This window comes from Oryctolagus cuniculus, chromosome 19, assembly GCF_964237555.1.
Source record: "Oryctolagus cuniculus chromosome 19, mOryCun1.1, whole genome shotgun sequence".
In the NCBI taxonomy this organism is placed as follows: domain Eukaryota; kingdom Metazoa; phylum Chordata; class Mammalia; order Lagomorpha; family Leporidae; genus Oryctolagus; species Oryctolagus cuniculus.
In genome coordinates, this window is record NC_091450.1 from 40812161 (window position 1) to 40834797 (window position 22637).

At 49.8% G+C, this 22637-nt stretch overlaps 1 protein-coding gene and 1 long non-coding RNA gene across 2 annotated transcripts in view; both read right to left on the reverse strand.

Annotated features, from left to right (window-relative positions):
• The window catches only part of BAIAP2L1 (BAR/IMD domain containing adaptor protein 2 like 1), an 87892-nt gene that overhangs the window by 25067 nt on the left and 40188 nt on the right, over positions 1-22637 (reverse strand). The gene's annotated exons all lie outside the window — the stretch shown is intronic.
• Positions 1119-6173, reverse strand: LOC138846985 (uncharacterized). The gene is made up of 2 exons (XR_011384544.1): positions 5510-6173; positions 1119-4957 (listed from the first exon to the last, which is right to left on the reverse strand). It is a non-coding gene; the product is annotated as an uncharacterized lncRNA (long non-coding RNA).

Genomic DNA, 22637 nt, shown 5'->3' on the forward strand with positions numbered 1-22637 from the left:
TTTTCTGAGAAGAACACAAGATTCCATTGACGGGTGGCTAGTCCAGTGCTGGCTGAGAGAGACGAGAGGTGTGCTGGGGGAGAAGGATGACCTACACCCTACTTAGCTAACATGAGACAGTGACAGACACGGTTAAGATCTGCAAGCTGAGGCTGGTTGGGGCTGCAACATAGTGGGTTAAGCCACTGCTTTCAACAACCGCATCTGTATCAGCGTGCTGGTGGGAGTCCTTGTTATTCTGCTTCTGATCCGGGTTCCTGCCAATGTGCCTGGGAGGCAGCAGTGGTGGCCCAAGCACTTGGGTCCTTGCCACCCACATGAGAGATGCCGACGGAGTTCTGGGTTCCTGGCTTTGGCCTGGCTTTTCTGGGCATTTGAGGAGTAAACCAGTGGGTGAAGACCTCTCTCCTCCCTCTCCTTTCTCTCCTCTCTCTCTGCATTTCAGGTAGATGAAAATAAACAAATATCCTGGGGGTGGGGGTGGGGTCCTGTGAGCCAAACAAATTGCAGCTACAGATTCATTTTTGTCTCTCCTAGGAGAGCAGGGCCCTTTTCTCAAACAAAGCCAATAAAACCTGGTTTCATACCTAAGTGTAGAACACGACGCCCAAAGGACACTGACCTTCCCCACTAGAAGGCAGAAGCGCTGCTGACCTCTTGGTAACAGAGGGGGCTGGAGGGGGGTGGGCACTGTGCAAGTGAGGGATCAGACGTCTCTGTGGAGAGGAGGGCGCTCTGTCCCTGCCCACCCAGAACGCAAGGGATGCAGCAGGGTGAGGGCAGAAGTGCCTGCAAGAAGGGATGGGCCAGGGAGGCCACTCAGCACCGCGCACACCCGGGAAGTCATGCAGCCTTGTCCTGGGCAGCTCACAGCACCTCGGCGCCCCCACCTGTGTAGACAGCCTCCTTCCCGGGTCACAGCACAGCGCTTTCCTCCGCTGGGGAGAGACAGCAACGGCTAAGGTGTGTGAATAGGCACAGGCAGCAAATCAGCTCAGTGATGCATGACAGACACCAAGCAAGGGTCCCTACACTCCCACTGTGCAACACGCCCCTTTCTGGGCAAACACTTGTTTTCTGGAAATAAAATCCACACGTTAGGTGTCCAGCTGGTTGTCTTGTTTTTTTTTTGTTTTTTTCTTTTCTTTTTTAAACTTTGCTCTATCCAATCTTTGCATGCTTCAGAGTAACTTAAAAACTAGAGAACACAGGAGAAACACGGGAGACACTGCCCTCCGGAACTCAGCACGGTGCCCCTCCTCCCTCACTCTCGGGGTCCTGGAGGAAAACTGCCAAGCTCCTGCTACCTCTAGGGCAGACTCTACTCCACCTCACGCCGCTCAGAACCGTCGTCACACGTCAGTCGCAAGTGCTGCCATTTCTCCGACAAACTACACCGCGTGGAGCAGGATCAGTCCCTCGGGGGATGGATGGATGTCACCGGCCGCTGCTGCAGGAACAACTGCAGGTACATTTCTGGTGTCTGCTCCAGAGGCTCACTCCCTCACTTAACCACAAGGAACTGGCCAAGCGGCCTGAGAAACCATGGCTCTTACGGGCATCCGAGCGCTAAGCTCCTGGGTGAAGGTTCCGCCCCAGAAGCGGAGAGGCTGAGAGCAACCCAGCGCTGGAGCCGTGGCTGCAGGAACCTGCCTGCAGTGGACGGCACATTCCGAGTTTTATCTCCAGGACCCCAGCAGGCTCTTGTTGTGAGGCCTGGGGAACGTTCCCCTTGCGCTTCTGGCAGAGGGCAGGGAAAAGCAGCCACTGTGAGATGCACTCCGTGCCTGCTCTCCACAAGGAAGGAAGCCTCACCTGGCCCAGATAAAGGTCCTACATACACACCCCAGGTGTCCCGGCCTACCAAACCTCCCAGGAAACAATCCCTCCCTCCCTCCCTCCCCCTCCCCGAGGTTTAGGCTAAGGTAACAGAAGGCCCTCCCTTCTCACGTCAACCATCGAGGGGGCTCCAGGATAAACCGGCAGAGCCGCAAGGCATGGACTCCACTTAGAAGAAGTTTTCTAGAGAAACCAGAGAGAACAGGGGAGATAAAAATGACACCAGAGGAAAACTGAAGCCTCTGACACAACTGCAGCTACACCCCAACATTACCCACACCACACCCTACTCCTAGCCAGATAAGCAGGATCCTCACACTAAAGGCCATCTTCCTCAGTTCCTACAACCATAAATCAGGTTCAACCTTCAACACCAAAACTACACACACACACACACACACCCCAAAGAATCCACACTCTGAAGAGAAAGAAAGGTAGCAGCAGTTGTTGGGCACAGCCCACAAGACGCCACTTGGGAGCCTGCACCCCAGTGTCAGAGCGCCTGGGCTGAGCCCCTGCTCAGCTTCTGATCGCAGCTCCTTGCTAATGCACCTTGGGAGGCAGCAGCAATGGCTCAAGTACTGGGGTCCCTGCACCCATGTGGGACACCCAGACCAAGTTCCTGGCTCCTGGTTTTGGCCTGGCCCAGCTCTGGCTGTTGTAGGCATTTTGGGGAGTAATCAGCAGATAGATGAGTGCTCATTCAAATAAAATGAAAACAAGAATCTGAAGAGACAAAAAGTATCGGGCTGGTGCTGTGGTGTAGTCGGCTAAGTTTCTGCCTAAGGGCGTCAGCATCCCATATGGGGCCCAGTTCGTGTCTCAGTTGCTCCTCTTCTGATCCAGCTCTCTGCTTACAGCCTGGGAAAGCAGTAAAAGACAGCACAAGTGCTTGGGCCCCTGCACCCATGTGGGAGACCCGGCTCCCGGCTCCTGGCTTAGGATTAGCAGAGCTCCAGCCGTTGTGGCCATTTGGGGGAGTGAACCCTTCGATGGAAGACCTCTCTCGCTGTTTCTCCCTCTGTGTGTAACTCTGCCTCTCAAATAAATAAATTAAAAATAAATAAATCAGACAACTCAGCTATGGCAGAGATTTTGGAATTGTTAGATTGAGAATCTGAAATAACTATGATTAAAATGCAAAGGGCTTTAGTGGGAAAAATGGACACTGTGCAAGAATAGTCAAGTAATATAAGCAGAAATTAAAACTCCAATAAAGAAACAAAACGAAATGGTAATTTAAAAAAAAAATGCTTTAACAGAAATGAAGAATGCCTTTGATGGACTCACCAGCAGACTGGACCTAGTCCAATGAGCTTGAAGACACATAAACATCAACTTCCCAAACAGAAATGCAGAAAAAGCACAACACTATATCCAAGAGCTGTGGGACAATTAAAAAAGGTGTAGAAACTCCTGATGGGAATAGCAGGAGACAGAAAGGCAGCAATGTGAAGTAGCGACGTCTGAGGACTTTCCAAACTTTTCAACACCAAACCGCAGATCCAGATCAGAGGATACAAGACAGGCTGAATACTAAAAAAAAATCTGCACGTGAGAATACCAAATTCAAACTATAGAATACTAAGGACAACAACGAAACCCTCAAAGAAGGCAGAGGGAACAAACACCTGCCTACAGGAGAATGACAGAGTTACATCATCAGAAGTGTCTTCACAACCATGCCAGTCAGCAGAGTGGAGTGAGAAATTTAAGAGCTGAGAGACAAAAACTCACTAGCCCAGGCTTCTTCAGTGAGATTACCATGAAGCAGAAAGGAGGACATTCTTAGGCTGGCAGAGACAAAAATCAAAGATTTACAAAAAGGAAGAGTATTCAAAAGGAATAAATGAAGGTAAATATGATCTTTTTTTTTTCCTCTTCATGGGTGGTGGGGGCCCAAATACCTGGGCCACCTTCCACTGTCTTCCTAGGTGCATCAGCCTGAAGCTGGGTTGGAAGCGTAGCAGCCAGGACTTGAACCAGCAGTCTAATACAAGACACTGTTACAAGTGGAAGCTTAAGCCACTGGCCCTCCAGTAACGCATAAAAGGAATTAAACACCATGACTAAGTAATTTTATTCCATGTATGTAAGGCTAGTTTAACATCTGAAAATCAGTACAATCCATCACATTAAAAGGTTAAAGAAAAAAAAATCATACGATCATACTATTAGGTATCACACTATTTGTCAGATAAAGCACCTGACAAAATCCAATACTCATTCAAGTTAAAACTCCTAGGTAACTACAACGGAGGGGAACACACCCTCAACTTTTTATCTGTAGATAAAAGAACATCTACAAAAACCCGACAGTTAATGCCACGCACAATGGTGAAAAACTGGAAGGAAACCTCCTTTCCGTTTAGATTGGGAGTGAGGCATGATGTCCTTTTCACAACTCCTTTTCAGTACCAAACTGGAAGCCCTGCAGATGCAGGATGATGAATGCAGGAAATAAAGATTGAGAAAGAAGACTGTTCTTCAGATGGTTGTCTACATAGAAAATTCCAAATAAATTGGCAAAAACAACTTCTAGAACGAATATGAGGGTACGTCAAAAAAAAAAAAAAAAAAAAAGGAAAATGGAATTAATAGGTAAATTTGTTTTGGTGCAAAGAACTTAAGAATTGATCAATAAGTAATCAGTCAAGTGGTAGCAACATCACATAAAAAAGCCAACTGCTTTCCTATATATCAGCAACAAGCAACTGAAATTTGAAATTAAAAATATTATTTGTATTAAAAAGAAAATGAGATACTTAGGAACAAATCTATCAAGATCTATATGAGAAAAGTGCCAAAATTCTGAATGAAACCAAGGAAGATCTAAATACACGGACAGTATCCCATCTTCATGGACAGGGAGACTTGATGCTGTGAAGATGGTCACTCAACTTGTCTACAGAGTCAATGCAACAGTAATCACAATCCCAGCAAGTCACTTTGTGTATATACAAAGTGCTTCCAAAGCTTATCCTGAACGCAAAAGATGCCAAGTAGCAACACAATACTGAAGAGCAGTTAGAGAACTGACACTTTCAAGACTTACAGGGGTGCTGTGCCGTTGCAGAAAAGACAACCAGTGGAACTGATAGAGAGCTCGGAGACAGACCTGCTTGTTGCTCCCCCTCTTCATGGAGGAACGACACTAAACCCTGCCTAGGCTTCATATCCGAGTCACGGCACCATTATGTCGCTCCCCGTCTTCGTGGGGGAACGACACAAGACCCTGCGCTGTTCTTTCGTCTGCTCGGCCCTCCCCGGGTTTGCTGCTGGTTCTTCCCGGGTTGGCTACTGTCCCTTCCACCTCCGTGGAAGGGCAGTTCCCCCTGGCCACATTCCCCACTTCCGCAGGGGAGCGGCACACCGCCGGCCGGCTTTCTCGGGGCTGCACAGGTGTTCCCCTTAGATGTTCCCCGTGCATGCCGTCTCTCTCCTCCTTTATAGTCCTCTTCCACCAATCCCAACTCTGCTACCCACACGCCGAGTACGCTGCTCTCCTCCAATCAGGAGCAGGTCCCACAGTTTATTGGTTGAACTGGAGGCAGCTGTGTAGAAGCTGTTTCCCTTCTCAGCGCCATATTGTGGGAAAGCAGATGCATAGAATAAGTCTTAATTCCAGTAACTTAGTCTAGTCCGAGTTGCTCACAGTTGCTCCCCACACCTGCTCAGTGTGGCTGTGACGGTAAACCTGACTGAGCTACGGCATTCTCTGACAGCCAGCATACACTGCTTCTGGGTGTACCTCCGAGGATGCTTTCAGCAGAATCAGTAGACTGAGGGAAAAATGAGTGGGCACCACCCCAGCAGCTGAGAGTTCACCTGAATAGAATTCTCTCTCTCTCTTCTCCATCCACGCCTTTCCTGGATTCTCAGGCCTCAGGATGGAATTGTGCCGTCGGCTTTCCTGATTTTCCTGTGGGCCTCCATAAGCACGTGGCTCAATTCCCACATAAATCCCATCTTACTATCCCATTGATTCTGTCTCTCTGGAGAATCCGCGCTGCTACCATCACCAACTAATCTTTTACAAAGGAGCAAGGTCGGGGCCAGCACTGCGGCCTAGCGGGTAAAATCGCCATCTGCAGTGCTGGCATCCCATGTGGGCACCGGTTCGAGTCCCGGCTGCTCCACTTCCAATCCAGCTCTCTGCTGTGGCCTGTGAAAGCAGTAGAAGATGACCCAAGTGCTTGGGCACCTGCACCCACGTGAGAGACCTGGAAGAGCGCCTAGCTCTTGGCTACAGCTCTTGGCACAGCTCTGGCCATTGTGGCCAACTGGGGAGTGAACCAGCAGATGGAAGACCTCTCTCTCTCTCTGCCTCTCCTTTCTCTGTGTAACTCTGACTTTCAAATAAATAATCTTTTCTTAAAATATTAGATATTTATTTATTCATTTGAAAGTCAGACTTACATAGGGAGAGAAGAGGCAAAAAAAAAAAAAAATGAGAGAGAGAGAGAGAGAGGTCTTCCATCCACTGGTTCGCTCCCCAATTGGCTACAACAGCCGGAGCTGTGCAAATCCAAAGCCAGGAGCTTCTTCCAGGTCTCCCATGAGGGTGCAGGGACCCAAGCACTTGGACCATCTTCCAATGCTTTCCCAGGCCACAGCAGAGAGCTGGATCAGAAGTGGAGCAGCAGGGACTTGAACCGGTGCCCATATGGGATGCCGGCACTGCAGGCGGCTTTACCTGCTATGCCACAGTACCAGTCCCAGCTCGCTCTTTCTAAAAAATATTTATTTTATTTGTTTGAAAAGCAGAGTTACAGAGAAAGAGATTTTCCATTCGCTGGTTCACTCCCCAAATGGCCACCGTGGCCAGGGCTGGGCCAGGCCAAAGTCAGAAGCTTAGAACTCTATTCGGGTCTCTCACATGGGTGCAGGGGCCGAGTGCTTGGGCCATCTTCTGCTGTTTTTGCAGGCACAGGAGCAAGGCACTGCAAAGGAACTTGAACCAGTGCTCAAATGGATGCAGGTACACAGGTGGTAGCTTAACCTGCTGTGCTACAATGCTGGCCCCAAGAGTAGCGCTTTCAAAAAATTGGTGTCAAACACCTGGACATCAATTTGCAAAAAAAAAAAAAAAAAGAAAAAAAAAAGAAAAGAAAAAAATAGGCAATTCTAGATATGGACCTAATAATTTTCATCATTTTTTATTTGACAGGTGGAGTCATAGATAGTGAGTGAGAGAGTGAGAGTGAGAGAGAGAGAGAGAGAGAGAGAGGGGCCTTCCTTCCGTTGGTTCACTCCCCAAATGGCCGCTAAGGCCAGTGTTGTGCCTATCCGAAGCCAAGAGCCAGGTGCTTCCTCCTGGTCTCCCATGAGGGTGCAGGGGCCCAAGGACTTGGGCCATCCTCCACTGCTTTCCCGGGCCACAGCAGAGAGCTGGACTGGAAGAGGAGCAACCGGGACTAGAACCCAGTGCCCATATGGGATGCCGGCACCGCAGGTGGAGGATTAACCAAGTGAGCCACGGTGCCGGCCCCCATAAAAATTCTAAGATGAAAAACTTCCAAAAGATAACACTAAGAAAATCTATGTGACCTTGGGTGTGGCAATGAATTTTTAAACACCACCAAAAAGCATTATTCATAAAACAAAAAAACTTATGATAAAGGACTTGTATCCAAAATAAACTTGAAAACCCCATATAAATAGAGGGCAAGAAACAGGCAGTTAGCCCAGTGGTTAAGACACCTGTTTCCACACTGGCGTGACTGGGCTCAACTTCTCACTCCAGTTCCTAACTCCAGCTTCCTGCCCACACAGATTCTGGGAGGCAGTGGCAATGGCTCAAATAACTGCACTTCTGCTACCCATGGAGAAGACCGGGATTACATTCCTGGCTCTTGGTTCCAGCCACAGCTGTTGCAGACATTTGGGGAGTGAACCAGTGTATGGGAGCTCTGTCTCTAAAATAAATAAAATTAAATTTGAAAATATTTAAAAATGTTAAAAGATCTGAACAGACACCTCACTAAAAAACACATACAAACAGCTGGGTAAGCACCTGCAAAGAAGCTCCACACGGCATGCCACTCAAGAACTCCAAATTAGGACAACGGGACACCAACTACCAGAATGTCCAAAAGAAAAAACAAAAGTAAAAACTGATACTGCCCCATGCTGGAGAGGACGTGAAACAACAGGAGCATCCATTCTGTGCTGGTGGGAATGGACAATGGTGCTTTGGCAGTTGGTGACAAAGGTAAACACAGTCTCACAATACAATCCAGCCACCGCACTCCTAGGAAGTGAACCAGTGGATGGAAGACCTCCTTCTCTCCCTGTAACTCTGCCTTTCAAATAAGTAAACCAATCTTTAAAAAGAAAAAAAAAGTAACAGAACTTTAATGTAAATGTATCAATACTGGGTCATCATTTGTGACAATGCAATGTGTTAAAGATAGGGAACAACTGAGGGGGAGAAGGCGTCTATGGGCACCCTGTGTAAGATCTGCTTATTTTCCTGCAAACAGAGAACCGCTCTAAAAGTAAAAAACAACTCAGAACCCTCACAGCAAGCAGCAGGGACTAGGAACCAAAGCCCTGAGCAGGGGAGCCTGATCCTCAGTCGCCTGTTGTGCCCCGGGGTTGCTTCACACGACCCAGGCTTCAGAAGTCTGTAAAAACCTGACGAACGTAGGGCTGCCTCTAATGAAAAGGAGCAGGAAGTACAGCCACGGCAGGAAAAGGAGACCAGCGCAGCCCCACAGAGTCATAAACCAGCATCTGCAGAACTTGTTCTACTGCTGTACACCCAGAAATTCCTTCAGGAAAGTGCCTTCTGTTGAACCTGGATCCCCAGCCCTCGCTGCAGCGGTTTGCAGAGGCCTACAGAGCAAGAGCACTGGTGCCCACCTGCATGACCATGGCCACTGCAGGCTGCGTCCACTCAGGCGGCCCCACGCCCACACGGAGCTCTGCCTCCATGAGAAAGCCCCAGCAGCTTCTGTTCCCTGTCACCAAACTTAGCAGCTCGGAGGTCCAGTCTCAGAGGTTCTGAGTCACAAACAAGATATAATATCAAGAATAAATCAATAACAAGGGGCATACTCTGCTCACAAAATTTTCATTTTCATCTTACTGCAGCAAGAAGCTACAATACCTGACTTTGGGTTGCCAGGTGTGAGGACCAAGGGCCCTAACGAATGTGTCCTGCAGTCACTGAGGCCCACACCAGACACCCGGGTCAGGCTCCTCCCAGCTCCAGGGCCTCTGGTCAGAGATGGGGAAGAAAGGAAGTGATGATGGAGGAGAGAGGAAGTGGGGACAGGCTCCCCATTTTGGAAGTTTGGCAATAAAAGAAAAGTGAAATAAGATAATCTAGACAAGTGACAGTAAGTTTTTTTTTTTTTTTTAAAGAAGATAACATAACATTTGAAGGAACAATAAATGGAAACCAACAAATCCCGTATGACTAGATACTGAACCAGTATTAAGTTCATGTGTAAGGAAACCTTTAAAAAACAAAGTGTTACTATCCTTTCAACAGGACTTAAATTTTATTGGGCAATACCATTAGAAAACATTCTGGATATTTAAAATCAAGTGTTTTTTTTTTTTGAACATGCACCTTCTGATCTGGAGTCAGACGCGCTACTGTTGCACCACGAAGCCACTTTTTTTTTTTTTTTTAAAGATTTGTTTACTTGAAAAGCAGAGTTAGAGAGAAAGAGGGGGAGGAGGAGGGGGATGGGTAGGGGGAGGGAGAGGGAGGGCTCTTCCATCCGTTGATTCACTCCTCAAGTGGCTGCAATGGTTGGTGCAGAGCCAGGAGCTTTCTCCAGGTCTTCCACATGAGTGCAAGGGCCCAAGCACTTAGGCCATCTTACTGCTTTCCCAGGCGCATTAGCAGGGAGCTAGATCAGAAGTAGAGCAGCCAGGACTCGAACCGGCACCCTTATGGGATGGCAGTGTCCTGTGCTATAACACCAGCCCCTAAAATCAAGACTTCTGAGTGAGGCAGTCCAAATGGAAGCCTACCTTCCAGAGAGTGAGCCTTGTAATTCCCTGAAGTGTCCCTGGCAGACAACGTCTCTGAGAAGCATCTGCAAGGACTCATTATTAGGAGTTGAGAGATCTGTCTGTCACCAGGATTGGTAAACTGATTCAGGAAGCAAATTAAATGTTTATTTCCCACTTGACTTTTGATTTGCAATTAAACTAATTAATCTACCTGCTAACCTGTCAAGTTAAACAAACCACAGGCTTTGCAATGAAGAAAAAATATTTCCCAAGTTGCATATTAATGTACTACTCTTCATTTTCCCCAGGACAATACTGATTTATTCAAATGTGTCAATTATATAACATAGAGAAATAAGTTAGCAATTTTTCCTCCATACATGGATTAAAGTGATTGTTTTCTTTATATCTGAATGTAAAATACAACATTTAGAAGAGTAGATGTTTTCTACAAGTGAGGTAAATTCACATTAATTATTCATTTTCCTTCCTCATCAAATCAGTAGACTAAGAGAAAAACACAATCATTTTGATGCTGACAAAAAAAAATGAGGACAGGTGTATTATAAATAATGAATAAAGCTGGCAACTACTTATTCCCTATCATACAACTGATTAAACTGTAGACATTTTCTTTCAAGGCTTAAAAGATGCTACATCTGGGCCGGTGCCGCGGCTCACTAGGCTAATCCTCCACCTGTGGTGCCAGCACCCTGGGTTCTAGTCCTGGTTAGGGCGCCAGATTCTGTCCCAGTTGCCCCTCCCATGTGGGTGCTTGGGTTCTAGTCCCGGTTGCTCCTCTTCCAGTCCAGCTCTCTGCTGTAGCCTGGGAAGGCAGTGGAGGATGGCCCAAGTGCTTGGGCCCTGAACCTGCATGGGAGACCAGGAGGAAGCACCTGGCTCCTGGCTTCAGATTGGTGCAGCGCACCGGCCATAGCAGCCATTTGGTGGGTGAACCAACGGAAGGAAGACCTTTCTCTCTGTCTCTCACTGTCTAACTCTGCCTGTCAAAAAACAAAAAACAAAAAGATGCTACATCTGAAAACATTTCTTTAAAAATATTAAAACAGAAACTTGAAACACAAAGATAAGATTTTCAACAGCACGACAGACAGGTGGAGAAGGCACTACAAGACAGCTTCAGTTCAGTATTTCCAAGTGTAATCATCTTAAACATTTTAAGTGAAGATTTTTTCCACAAAGAACCAAGGTTCTCAGTTCTTAAGTTTTAAAGCAATCACTCCTAGTGAAGAAAGCTTAAAAACATAAAACACAACAGGGCGACTGCTCCCTGCCTCTCCGGAGGAGTCACTTATGTCTTTGCTTTAAAACCTCACACCCAGGGCCAGTGAGAGGGAGAGACAGAGAGAAAGGTCTTCCATCCTTTGGTTCACTCCCCAAATGGCTGCAACAGCCAGAGCAGGGCCAATCTGAAGCCAGGAGCCAGGAGCTTCCTCTTGGTCTCCCACGTAGGCGCAGGGGCCCAAGCACTCGGGTCATCCTCCACCACTTATCCAGGCCATACCGGGTTAAGCTGCAGCCTGCAGTAATGACATCCCCTGTGGGCACTGGTTCAAGTCCCAGCTGCTCCTCTTCCAATCCATCTCTCTGCTATGGCCTGGGAAAGCAGAAGAAGACGGCCCAAGTCCTCAGGCCCCTGCACCCACATGGGAGACCTGGAAGAAGCTTCTGGCTTCAGATTGGCCCAGCTCTGGCCATGTGGGAAGTGAACCAGTGGATAGAAAACCAGCCTACCCCCCGCCTCGCTCTAACTCTGCCTTTCAAATAAAAATAAAATAAATCTTAAAGAAAAAAAAAAAAAAGAAAAGAAAAGAGAAAGAAACACCCTAGGCAGATGCTGGTGGGTCTACCAGGATGTGATCTAGGGTCCCTTCTACTGAATCTAATCTCTGCTCCACAGAGACACCTGAAATGCACAAGCAGCAGCAAGGCAGTGAGCCAGACACCTCCACCTCCTCACACCTTCAGGGGAGCAATACCAGCACACACCTGTAGGATCCTCAAAGAGCAGGGTGGTTTGTCTTGCCTTCTCACCAAGCCCTGTGCCCGCTGCCTGCCCGAGAAGGCCTCCTGACAGGAGGTGGAAATGGGAACTCAGAGAGGGAAGAGTCCCAAGGTCTCACAAGCACCGCGGAGCTGGGGCTGACCCTTGGCCCGCACACCTCACTCCTCTGCATCCTCACGCGGGTGCGTCGGGAGAAACCACATGCAGGTGGGATTAGATTTGCTCTCTTGGGCGCCCAAGGAGAAGGGTGCTGCCCAGCACTGGCCACAACACTTGCAGTACGAGGCTGGGCAGCATCACAGGGGTGTGCATGCACAGTAGAGGGTCTGGCCTGGCGCTTGCAGCCATTTCAGCTCAGGGTACATGGGTAACGCAGGTGGTACAACTTCATCGACTGGACTGACTCCACAAGACACCCAGGAAACCAGTCCCCGTGACTTCATCACCGCCAAATTCGCACAGGCTCCCTGCCACAGCGTCATAGTGGATGGCTACCTGTTCGAAGCACCTGACTTGAGACACCTCAGATGTGGGCTTCAGGAAGGGCAGGGACATCTGCAGCCTGCTACACAATTCATGCTGGAGATGGGGCCCTCAGCAAAGGACTGGGCTGCACCACGGCGTGGCTGACGAACAGCTCAGGGCAGAGGCCTCTCCCGCTTCCCTCTCAGCCCTGCACCTGCCAGCTCTGAGCCTCTCCCGGTTCCTCTGTGGGCCCCTCCTAAGACCTGCTGAGAATCCAGTAAGGAGTTGAAACAAAGCGTCTGACATGCTGTGATCCCTCAGGGCTGGAGGTGAAACAGGGCCGCTCTCCCTCCTAGGGCTCTACAAGTCTGCGTCCACACAGGCCCTCCTCCAGGCTCGTATTTCCAGGGGATGACTCGCCATCTCTGGATGGTGTAACAGGCATCCCACACCTTCCCCTAATCTCAGAGTCAACACCCAGACAATCCCAGTCCCAGGGCCGGTGCTGTGGCACACTGGGTTAATCCTCCACCTGTGGCTCCAGCATCCCATATGGGTGCTGTTTCTGGTCCCAGCTGCTCCTCTTCAAATCCAGCTCTCTGCTATGCCTGGGAAAGCAGTGGAGGATGACCCGAGTGCTTGGGCCCCTACACCCACGTGGGAGACCTGGAGGAAGCTCCTGGTTCCTGGCTTCAGACTGGCCCTGTTCCAGCCATTGCAGCCATTTGGAGAGTGAACCAGTGGATGGAAGACCTTTCTCTCTGTCTCTCTTTCTCACTGTCTGTAACTCTACCTCTTAAATAAAAAATTAAATCTTAAAAGAAAAAAAAAATCCCAGTCCAAGCCATCATCCTGCCGACCAGCCTCCCTGTCGCCACCCTCTACCGTCTGCTCTTCACAGAAGCCAACGAGAGGGGGCTTCTGAAACCCAAGTCAGATCAAAATCCTCAGCCCCTGCTCCCCCACCTCCGGGTAACAGAACCAGTCTTTCCCCTCCCACTTTCCTAGCCCTGGACTGCACCGCAAACTGACTGGCTTCCACAGTGGCAGTGACCCAAGCCCATAAAGGTCTCTGGGCCTTGGCACTTAGCTCCCTCCACTGGAATGGTCCCCAGAAACCTGCCTGGTGAGGTCACCCACTCCCCTCGAAATGCCCCTGATCATCCTGCCCAACCAGCGCACTCCATTCCCATCCTCCGCAGCCAGCCCTCAGCCCCTGGCATTTGTGTGACTGATTTATCCCTAGAACAATGCCCATCACAGAACACTATCACTTCAAGGACACTGAAATTGAAATACCAAAGAAATACTGCCGTGACTCCTGGGCACCTACGTATTTAGTTTTAGGTGCTTTTCAGAGTATCAGAGTGATGACTTTTTTTTTCAGATTAAAGAATAACTTTCCCCAACAGATCCTGTTCCCCACCCTCACTCCTCCTGGCCAGCAGAAGACTGGGAGTGAGGCACAGTCAGCCAGCAATGTAAATAAATACATGGAGACGTTAACATTTACAAAATGCACAAAACAGCATATAGAAATTTAAAATAATAAAGATAAAAACTAAGCTCCATATTTTTAGACTGATTATTCATAAGATATTTTAATACATAAAAAGTATATTCCAATTCTCCTAAAATGAAAAGTATAGTCACAAATTTCCCAGAGGTCTCCTAAGTTATTTTAAAGTATTGAGGGGCTGATGTTGTGGCTTAGTGATGCCGGCATCTCACATGGGCGCTGGTTCCTGTCCTGGCTGCTCAGCTCCAGCTAATGGCTTCGGAAGGCAGCTGAACATGGCCCAAGTGCTTGGGCCCCTGCACCCACACAGAGAGACCCAGAGGAAGCTCTTGACTTTTGGCTATTCTGGGAGTGAACCAGTGGATGGAAGCTCTCTCTCCCCCGTCTCTCTGCCATCCATGCGGGAGACCTGGACTGAGATCCTGACATTTAGAGTGAGCTAGCATATGTGAGCTCACTCTCTGCCTCTGTCTCTTAATTTAAAAGTATATACATATATAAATAACTTTCCAATATGAAATGGGAACCTGTGCAGGGCTGAGTAGAGAATAAAAGAGGGAAAAATAATAATAAAAAAAAAAAACACAACTTAGTCATACACATTAAAGAGGAAGGAGAGCCCTGAGTGCACACAATGCTATTGTTACATAAGCGGAAGCCACCATCGGCCTTGCCTGTGCGACAGGTGCATGAGTCATGAACAGCAGCTTCAGGGAACTCGACAGCTACGGGAAGAGACTTCGCTGGGACTCCAGCTCTTAGCTGTAAGAGCTTGCCCCTTAATTTGCCTCGTTAGTCACTTAGTTATTTTTAACTCTGAACCCATGCTCCTAAAATGTTAGTCAGCTTTAATAACTCAAAATGTTTCAGTCCTATAAGGCTTATGTCTATTTGAAATGGGACATACAAACAGCCTGGTCCCACAGTCCTTTCCCTAAACCCAAGACCAGGTGTGCAGAGGCAGCACCTGGACCCCTCCACCCAGCAGCAAGGCGCGGCCGGGGGGGAAGGGGGGGGGAGGGCACCGTCTTCTCTCTGTGACCTCTGTTCTGCAGTGCACGTTTTCACAGCATCCCTTACTGTGTTGTGGGCATCTGGACGACACGGACGCTGCCCTATGAATGCTGCAAATGGCCACAGCTTCAGAAAGCCTAGAGAAGTCAGAATGGTAGGACTGAAGCCCAGTACCCTTACGTGATGCCCTCAATCAACAAACTTCCTAAGCGCATCCGTAAGTGTGTCTACTCACATCCTTGTCTCGCCACAAGTTTATCACTGAGCTGAGCGAGGATGGCACACTCCTGGCAAGCGCAGCCACTTCCCCTCTGGTGCACCCCCCACCACTACAGGCAGGCCGGGGTGGGGGGAATCACCAGGACCCACCCTAGCCCAAGAGCCACTCTCGAGACACTACTGCAAGCACAGCTGCTCGCGGCTTCCCTCCAGGCTTTACAGAAGGCCTCTTATAGCGAACCAAATTCCAGCTTCCTGTTCCTCCCTCCCTCTGGACTTAAGCAACACCACACAGGAGGTCTAAATCCTCCTCTCAGCTGCTCAATCCCCAATTTCTTTTTGTCGCTCCCCGTCTTCGTGGGGGAACGACACTAAACCCTGCCTAGGCTTCATATCCGAGTCACGGCACCATTATGTCGCTCCCCGTCTTCGTGGGGGAACGACACTAAACCCTGCCTAGGCTTCATATCCGAGTCACGGCACCATTATGTCGCTCCCCGTCTTCGTGGGGGAACGACACTAAACCCTGCCTAGGCTTCATATCCGAGTCACGGCACCATTATGTCGCTCCCCGTCTTCATGGAGGAACGACACAGGACCCTGCGCTGTTCTTTTGTCTGCTCGGCCCTCCCCGGGTTTGCTGCTGGTTCTTCCCGGGTTGGCTACTGTCCCTTCCACCTCCGTGGAAGGGCAGTTCCCCCTGGCCACATTCCCCACTTCCGCAGGGGAGCGGCACACCGCCGGCCGGCTCTCTCGGGGGCTGCACAGGTGTTCCCTTAGATGTTCCCCTTAGATGTTCCTGGTGAATGCCGTCTCTCTCCTCCTTTATAGTCCTCCTCTGCCAATCCCAACTCGGCTGCCCACACGCCGAGTACGCTGCTCTCCTCCAATCAGTAGCAAGTCCTACAGTTTATTGGTTGAAGTGGAGGCAGCTGTGAGGAAGCTGTTTACTTCTCTCCCAGCGCCATATTGTGGGAGAGCAGATGCATAGAATAAGTCTTAATTCCAGTAACTCAGTCCAGTCCGGGCTGCTCCCCACACTTTTTAAAAGATTTGTTTATTTGAAAGACTTGAGACAGAGAGAGAGAGAGAAAATGAATCCTCCAACCACTGGTTCACTTCCCCAGTGGCCGCAATGGCTAGGGCTGTGCTAGGCCAAAGCCAGGAACTTCTTCCAGGTCTCCCACACAAGGGCAGGGGCCCAAGCACTTGGGCCATCCTCTGCTGACTTCCCAGGTGCATTAGCAGGGAGCTGGGTTGGAAGCAGAGCTGCCAGGATTTGCCCATATGGAATGCCAGCACTGCAGGCTATGGGCTTTACCCACGACACAACAGTGCCGGCCCTCAAGCCCCAATTTTTAAAGACTATGTTCAAGTCTGTTTCCTCCACAGACATCCAACTTCTGAGGGGGTTCTCTTTAAGGAAACAAACACAACATCATGAACTCAGAATGAAGAACAAGGTGATACTGGAGAGGCCTGAAAGCCGAGTTCTATGGTTTGTGGTAAATCCCCTGCTATCCACAGAATCAATGGATATGAATGGGAATCCCAACTCCACTCCTTACTAGTGGGCTGCAGGAAGTTGTCCGGCCCAAGTTTCCATTTTCTTGTCCATAAAATGGAAACTGTACCTTGCCCCTCAGAGGACTGCCGAGGAGCCCACTGAATTTCTCATTGTCATTCATGCTAACCGAAGTGCTTTACTGCGCTACGCACCCTGACTCAGGGCTACCTACCTCTTTATGGGGTCAGGCCAGGGCTGTGAGCAGCGTGGGAAGGGCCACAGGCACACAGGGCACGCCCTCTAAGAGGCTTCTCACCAAGCTGGATCCTAACGCAGGTTTCCAGACGCCAGGATGCTGCTGAGCAGCTGGAATTTTCGGGAGGGTCACTGCCTCATCGTCACCATCAGGATGAATTAGTTAGGGCTCCCATGCTGAGAACTGCTCCCAGACCACACACAATCTGTTCACCAGCAGTGCCCCTCACACACCTGACGTGTGCAGCCACCACCACTACTCGGTTCAAACACACTCCACCACCTGAAAAGAACCCTTGTGGCCCTTCAAAGCCGTTCCCTTCCATCCCACACCTCCGAAACTCAAGTTCAGCTTCTTTGGACCCTGAATGTTTCTCGTACCTGGAGTCATCGGATACTTGGTCTGCTGACCGAACGTCGTGCCCTTAGCCTGTTTTCAGTTGACGTGAGCTGTAGCACGCATCGGCACGTGGCTCCAGGTAGGGCTGACCGCAGCTCATTACGTGGACGGGCACAATGCGTCCCCCATGCACCGGCTGCTCCCACCTTTTGGCTCTCATGAGTAGTGCTGGCGTGAATGGCTGGGCACACACTCCCCCATCCCTTTTTTAAAAAACGATTTATTGGCCGGCGCCGCGGCTCACTAGGCTAATCCTCCGCCTAGCGGCGCCGGCACACCGGGTTCTAGTCCCGGTCGGGGCACCGGATTCTGTCCCGGTTGCCCCTCTTCCAGGCCAGCCCTCTGCTGTGGCCAGGGAGTGCAGTGGAGGATGGCCCAGGTGCTTGGGCCCTGCACCCCATGGGAGACCAGGAGAAGCACCTGGCTCCTGGCTCCTGCCATCGGATCAGCGCGGTGCGCCGGCTGCAGCGCGCTGGCCGCGGCGGCCATTGGAGGGTGAACCAACGGCAAAGGAAGACCTTTCTCTCTCTCTCTCTCACTGTCCACTCTGCCTGTCAAAAAAAAAAAAAAAAAAGATTTATTTATTTTATTTGAAAAGTCAGTCACTGGGAGGGAGAGGCAATGCCAGAAAGAGAAAGAGAAAGAGAAAGAGAGAAAGAGAGAAAGAGACAGAGAGAGAGAGAGAGAGAGAGAGGCCGGCGCCGCGGCTCACTAGGCTAATCCTCCGCCTAGCGGCGCTGGCACACCAGGTTCTGGTCCCGGTTGGGGCACCGGATTCTGTCCCGGTTGCCCCTCTTCCAGGCCAGCTCTCTGCCGTGGCCAGGGAGTGCAGTGGAGGATGGCCCAAGTTCTTGGGCCCTGCACCCCATGGGAGACCAGGAAAAGTACCTGGCTCCTGCCATCGGATCAGCGCGGTGCGCCGGCCGCAGCGCACCCGCCGTGGCGGCCATTGGAGGGTGAACCAACGGCAAAGGAAGACCTTTCTCTCTCTCTCACTGTCCACTCTGCCTGTCAAAAATAAAAAAATAAATAAATAAATAAAAAGAGAGAGGGAGAGGGAGGGGGGAGGGAGAGAGAGGGAGGGGGAGAGGGAGGGGGAGAGGGAGGGAGAGAGAGAGGGAGGGGGAGAGGGAGGGGGAGAGAGGGAGGGAGGGAGGCAGAGAGAGGAAGGGGGGGAGAGAGAGGGAGAGAGAGGGAGAGAGAGGGAGAGAGAGAGAGGGAGAGGGAGAGGGAGAGGGAGGGACTGAGAGTCTTCCAGCAGCTGGTTCACTCCCCCAGTGGCTGCATCTGCCCTGTGCCCATATGAGATGCTGGTGCTCCAGGTGGCAGCTTTACCTGCTACGCCACAGCGCCGGCCCCTCACTTTCCTCCTGAGTGGGCCGCATGCTAACTCTGGTTTTACCTGCAGGCAACCAGCAGCCACTCTGCACTCCCACCAGCAACCTGCAACTGCTCCAGCTGCTCTGCCTCTTCACCTACGCTCTGATTATCTCTTTTCATTATGGCTGCCCGACTGGGGCAAAGGAGTTGTCTCCGGGTTCTGGTCTGCACCTCCCTGGTGCCTGGGGTGTTGAGCGTCTTGCCGTGTGCTTGTTGGCATCCTTCTTTTACTCATCTCATTAAGTCATCTCCAACAGAATGAGATCTGGAGGAAAGACATTCACTCCCACGTGGCTGAAGGCTCCAAGCCCTCAGACACCACCTGCACTAGTGGGGAATCCACATCAGGCCCCATGGGAACCACCACCCACCATCACGGCATGGATGAGAGTGTATCTAGGGCGGCTGGGCCAGACCCAGCTCAGGTCCTAATCCTGACCGCATCTGCCTTTGTTGAGTCCCCTGATCCGCCCTGCCACAGGGACCATGCCCCACGGCTATTTCCTGTGCACGTGACCAGAGCCACCTGTTCCTGGGCTGCCCTAACCTCCCTCCTCACCACCTGTGTGTTAGAACTGAATGCTTTTGTTGCTGACCTTTCATTTCAGACCTAGCACAGAGCAGGAACAGAGTAAGAACCGCACATCCATCTGCAGGAGGATCCATCTGCAGGAGGACCTCTGCGAGCAGCTCTTGTGAACAAGGATGGAGCAGCAGCCGAGGCACTGCCCGGGCCAGTCGTCCTGTGTGACGGCTATGGCCGAGGGCCCTGAGAACAAGGAGGCCTACACCCTCCCCTCGAGTTGCCAGGACACATTCTTCGAGGAAAAAAAAATAAGACTAATTTGAGTGACTGTAAACACTGAGTTTAAACAACATACTTTTCTGTTCACACACTCCAAAACTTCAAAGATCCAGGGGCTGGCGATGTGGTGCACTGAGTTAGGCTGCATCCTGTGACAGTGGCATCCTGCATCAGGCACCAGCTGGAGCCCCAGATGCTCTCCTCTGATCCAGGTCCCTGCTAACCTGCCTGGGAAAGCAGCACAGAATGCTCCAAGTGTCTGAGTTCCTGCCACCCATGTGGGAGACCCAGCTAGAGCTCTGGGCTCCTGGCTTCGACCTGCACCAGACCTAGCTGGTTCATTTGAGGCCACCCGGGAAATGAACCAGCGGATCGAAGGTCTTTCTGTCTTTTCCTTTCAAAATAAATAAATCTTTAGAAAAACACACTTAGAAGATTTAAGAGAATGAGCAAGTATAATAAAGTACAGTCAAAGTGGGCAATGGGGTTTCCAATCTGCACCTGGGTGGTGCCTACCAGGAAACCTGAAAGCACGCAGCGTTCTGTGGACCAGCCCTGATGTGCTGACTCAGTGGTCACGCGTGGAGTCTTCTGCAGTCATGGAACAGCCCGTGGACACACGGTTACTTAAAGTGAGAGAAGGAACGCTTTTCTTACAACTCTATGGACAAGTACAAGTAACAACACGGAACACCCGAACACTTCAAGAACTTACACATATTTATACCATAGGCCTATGTGAAACATAGGTTTTTATGGTACATGCTTATACACACTTTATAAGCTATATATTTATATGTTTAAAGCCTCTCTCTACAATTATTATAGTTAAGGTCTTTCCTGCACCAAAAAGGATAAAGAAATGCTGGAGTGAGACATGGCCACCAACAAACTGAACTAAGAGAAGTCACCTACCAGAGCTGACGGCATCCATCACGCGGCCAATTCCAGGAGGCAACTTTTGCCGACGTCACTGTGAAGCTGCACAGGAGAGCTGGCACACACGGCCATTAGTGCTCCCAAGTGCAGCTCTGAAGTCTTGACTTGGAAGAAAACGGCAAGACAGACCTTACCCAGGCCTCAGACTATACGCTGCTTTGCTAATACTTCACACCATCCCTTATGTGGCTGAGGCATCATGGCCAGGATAATCTGACTGCCACAAGATAAATATGTTAGGGGAGCTTATCTCTTTGACATACAATAAATTAAATAGTCACATTAGGCCACAGAGCTGTCAGGCTGCCGGGGACCAATGACCAGCCATTAAGCAGCTGGGTGACCTTGGCAATCACATACTCTCTTCAAACCCAGGTTCCCTACCTGAGAAACAGAAGTAGAATTAACAGCACTGCCCCACAGGGCTGTGGCGGGATCACAGGAGTGAGAAATTATGAGGTGCTACAGCAGCCTGGCACACAGCAGGCACTGTGTAAAGGAAGTAGGCAACAAGGTACCCTGAAATCCCCTGTATTTGTGGGAAGGATTTTTATCTCTTTTAAAGCGAGCGTAACCTATAAAACCAAGAGCTCTGGCCTAGCAGTTCTCACCCACTCTGGCATTATTTAATTTTTATCCAGACATTAAGAATATATCTGTACTTTTTTTTTTGGTGAGTTAATAACGTTTCTTAAAAAATACTTCAGAAAGGCCAGCGCCGCGGCTCACTTGGCTAATCCTCTGCCTGCGGTGCCGGCACCCCGGGTTCTAGTCCCGGTTGGAGTGCTGGATTCTGTCCCGGTTGCTCCTCTTCCAGTCCAGCTCTCTGCTGCGGCCCGGGAAGGCAGTGGAGGATGGCCCAAGTGCTTGGGCCCTGCACCCCATGGGAGACCAGGAGAAGCACCTGGCTCCTGGCTTTGGATTGGTGCAGCGCCGGCTGTAGCGGCCATTTAAGGGGGTGAACCAATGGAAGGAAGACCTTTCTATCTGGCTCTCTCTCAGTGTCTAACTCTACCTGTCAAAAAAAAAAAAAAACTTCAGAAAAAATTTTTTTAGTTCTTCATTTAAAGACTGAAGACTGTCCAGTTGAATTCTAAGTATCAAGACAAAATTCTGATACATACATACATTTATATATATATATATATATATATATATATATATAAAAGTTTCACAATCTATCTACATCCTGTCAACAGAAAAGAAAGCCTATGATTTTCTAAGTCCTGTGATGGACTTTAAGAAACCAACCCAAACAGTCTCATAAAATAAAATAATGTAATAGCTGACTCCAGTGGGACAGAGCCCATACCTATTTAGTGCTGAGCTGTAAGGAATTCAGAGAAATTTATAAATTCCCCAAAGACTTGTTATTTCTTGAGAAATAAGTGAGAAGAATTTTAGTTTTTCTCTGCTTTAAAGATGAAGAGAATGATTCAAAGATTCTTTCAGATATTTCTGCCAAAGTATGTTTAGTGACCACCTCTGTTTTCTCTTCCAACCTTTTCAATATTTTCTAAGTTTTAAAAATAAATGTTGTTTGATTTAGGGACAAAACTAGAGTTGACTCCAAATGCAGCTTCCTCTGGAGCGAGCTCTGCAAGGTCAGTGTGCTGCCCCAAGAGGAACCACGTGAGACAGAACCTCTGTGTGTGCGGCCAGGGACAGTGAGGGGGTCACACGTCTCCACGTGAGACAGAACCTCTGTGTGCGGCCAGGGACAGTGAGGGGGTCACACGTCTCCACGTGAGACAGAACCTCTGTGTGTGCGGCCAGGGACAGTGAGGGGGTCACATGTCTCCACGTGAGACAGAACCTCTGTGTGCGGCCAGGGACAGTGAGGGGGTCACATGAATTTGACTCTATGACTTTTTATTTTACAATTAAACATGTGGTTTAAGATCTCTTCCCTGGGGCCGGCGCTGTTGAGCAGCGGGTTAACACCCTCGCCTGATGCGGCGGCATCCCATATGGGTGCTGGTTCAAAACCTGGCTGCTCCACTTCCCATCCAGCTCTCTGCTATGGCCTGCAACAGCAGTACAAGATGGCCCAAGTTCTTGGGCCCCTGCACCTGCACGGGAGATCTGGAGAAAGCTCCTGGCTCCTGGCTTCAGATTAGGGCAGCTCCAGCTGTTGCGGCCAATTGGGAAGTGAACCACTGGATGGAAGACCTCTCCCTCTCTCTATCTCTGCCTCTCCTCTCTCTGTTTAACTCTGACTTTCAAATAAATAAATAAATCTTAAAAAAAAAAAAAAATCACTTACCTGCCAAATCCCTCCTACAGGGCTCTGGG